The sequence below is a fragment of the Triticum aestivum genome, chromosome 6B (genome assembly GCF_018294505.1).
Source record: "Triticum aestivum cultivar Chinese Spring chromosome 6B, IWGSC CS RefSeq v2.1, whole genome shotgun sequence".
Classification (NCBI taxonomy): domain Eukaryota; kingdom Viridiplantae; phylum Streptophyta; class Magnoliopsida; order Poales; family Poaceae; genus Triticum; species Triticum aestivum.
The window spans coordinates 630,423,622-630,426,722 of NC_057810.1; positions in this window are offsets into that span (position 1 = coordinate 630,423,622).

Genomic DNA, 3,101 nt, shown 5'->3' on the forward strand with positions numbered 1-3,101 from the left:
TGTGCTGGAAGATCATCTTGAGCTTGTGTTCCCTTGAAGGAAGTAGGATCATACTTCTCTTGTTGAGGAACAAACTTTTTCTTGGGTTATTGATCTTCTTCCCACTCAACTCCATTGGCATTGAGCTTTCATTCAAAACCAACACCTTGATTCTTCTGGTGCATTCCTTGCTTGCGTAAATTTCCTCAAATTGTTTACTTTCGGTAAGACTCTTGTAAACACCTTTCTCTATAATTCCCTTCAATAAGCTATTTTCTTGATCAAGTGTAACTTGGCTAAGAGAATCATTAGTGGAATCAAGAGAACTACTAGAAGCAACAATATTGGATTTAGCATGATTATTGTTACTACTAGAAGAAGAATCTTTCTTACCCTTGTTGCTAGATTTTACTTGTGGCATGTAAGTATACAAGAGTAAATGGTTGGCAATGTAAGAAGAACTTCTCTTCCGAAGATCATCATTGATGGATTTTAGGAACCCATGTCCTTGCTCAAGATTGAGCTTCTCAAAGCGTAGCTTCTCCTGAGTTTTTAAAAGTTCACAATGATCTTCTAAAATAGTTTCATGAGCTAACTTAAGAGTGTTTAGTTATTTAGTTAGATGCTCAATCTCCTTCGTACCATTGTCATTCGTTTCATCTTGATTAGCATGATTAATAACAATTTCATCATAGTATTCATCACTAGAGTTATCTACAAGTAAATCATCATCACCTAGCAAATCATCTTCATCACTATTGAAATCAACATACTCGGGGTGTGATACCTTGGGGCTTTTATCCATGAAGCATCATCCAATTCCTTATTTGGGTACTCAAATATGTCATAGGAGTTGGTTGACACAAGTGCTAGACGGGCAACACCTTCATCGTGAGTATATTTGGAGTCAGAGTGATAACTTCTCTCGGATTGGTGGTCGGAGTCGGAGCCGGATACCCATTAACCAACATGAGCTTGATGTCTTCATTTTGTGTAGCTCCTTGATGACTTGTTCTTCCTTTCCAAATCCTTGCTTGTTTGAGAGGTTCTTCGTTCATAGCGATCATCTCTACTCCTTCTCTCTCTTGGAGGTGATTCTTCCCTTTTTCTTCTCCTTTTAGGTGAGTGTTCTCTTCTTTTGTATGGATTCGTATACTCATTGGAGTAGTGATCAGGTCTTCCACAATTGTAGCAATTTCGCTCATGACTAGAAGATCTTTTGTCATTGTAGGACCTTGACTTGGAACTTCTTTCCTTGCTTCTACTCTTGTAGAATTTGTTGATGTTCTTCACCATTAAGCTCAATTCTACATTTAAGGCTTGTTTTCACTTGATGATGTAGGAGCATCACATGAGGCTTTGTAAGCACCACTAGAGTTGTTGTGAAGCTCTTCTTTATCCTTGAGTGACATCTCATGAGCAACAATCCTTCCAATGACTCCGGTTGGCTTGAGATCTTTGTAGTTTGGCATCATTTGGATCAAAGTGCACATGGTATCATATTTTCCATCCAAGGCTCTTAGGATCTTCTTGATGATGAATTTGTCGGTCATCCCTTCACTTCCTAAGCCGACAATCTCATTTGTGATGAGAGCGAGCCTAGAGTACATTTCAGCGACACCTTCACCGTCCTTCACTTTGAACGTATAAAGTTGACTTTGAAGCACATCCAACATGGAATCCTTGACAGAGTCGGTACCTTCATGCATATCAATCAAAGTATCACAAGTTTACTTTGCATTCTCAAGATGGCTGATTTTGCTGAATTCTTGGGGCACAATCCATTGAAGAGGATATCGCAAGCTTGAGCATTGTATTGCAACATCTTCAATTCTTCTGTAGTAGCTTCACGATTTGGTTCTCTCCCATCGAAGAATTCACCTTGCAAGCCAATACACACAATAGCCCAGACGGCGGGGTTATGTCCAAGAATATGCATTATCATCTTATGTCTCCAAATAGCAAAATTAGTACCATAAAAGTAAGGACCTCTATGGTGGTAATTTCCCTCACTAGATGACATACTCTCCTAGGTTGTGAAACCAAGCCTATGATCACCAAAGCTATGGAAATCAAGGCAAATGGGGAACAAAGCTCTGATACCACTTGTGGGATCGAAATTTTGTCTAGAGGAGGGTGACTAGACTACTTAACCAAATAAAAACCTAGCCTTTTCCCATTTTTAATTCTTGGAAGATTTTAGCAACTTAGCACTAGTCAAGCAATCAACCTACACATGCAATTCTAAGAGTATAGCAGCGGAATGTAAATCATTTCATATGGAAGTAAAGGAAGAGTTTGGAGGGAGGAAACGCAGTGTTGACACGGAGATTTTTGGCGTGGTTCCGATAGGTGGTGCTATCGTACATCCACATTGATGGAGACTTTCAACCCACGAAGGGTAACAGCTGCAAGAGTCCACGGAGGGCTCCACCCATGAAGGGTCCATGAAGAAGCAACCTTGTCTATCCCACCATGGCCATCGCCCACCAAGAACTTGCCTCACTTGGGTAGATCTTCACAAAGTAGGCGATCTCCTTGCCCTTACAAATCCTTGGTTCAACTCCACAATCTTGATGGAGGCTCCCAAGTGACACCTAACCAATCTAGGCGACACCACTCTTGAAAAGGTAATAGATGGTGTGTTGATGATGAACTCCTTGCTCTTGTGCTTCAAATGATAGTCTCCCAACACTCAAATTTCTCTCACATATTTGGCTATGGTGGAAAGATGATTTGAGTGGAAAGCAACTTGGGGAAGGCTAGAGATCAAGATTCTTGTGGTTGGAATGGAATGTCGTCTTGGTCTCAACACATGACTAGGTGGTTCTCTCTCAAAAAATGAGTGGTGGAAGTGTAGGCACGTTGAGGGAGTCCTGGACTAGGGGGTGTCCGGATAGCCAAACTATCATCATCGGCCGGACTCCAAGACTATGAAGATACAAGATTGAAGACTTCGTCCCGTGTCCGGATGGGACTTTCCTTGGCGTGGAAGGCAAGCTTGGCGATACGGATATGTAGATCTCCTACCATTGTAACCGACTCTGTGTAACCCTAGCCCTCTCCGGTGTCTATATAAACCGGATGGCTTTAGTCCATAGGACGAATAACAAGCATACCAT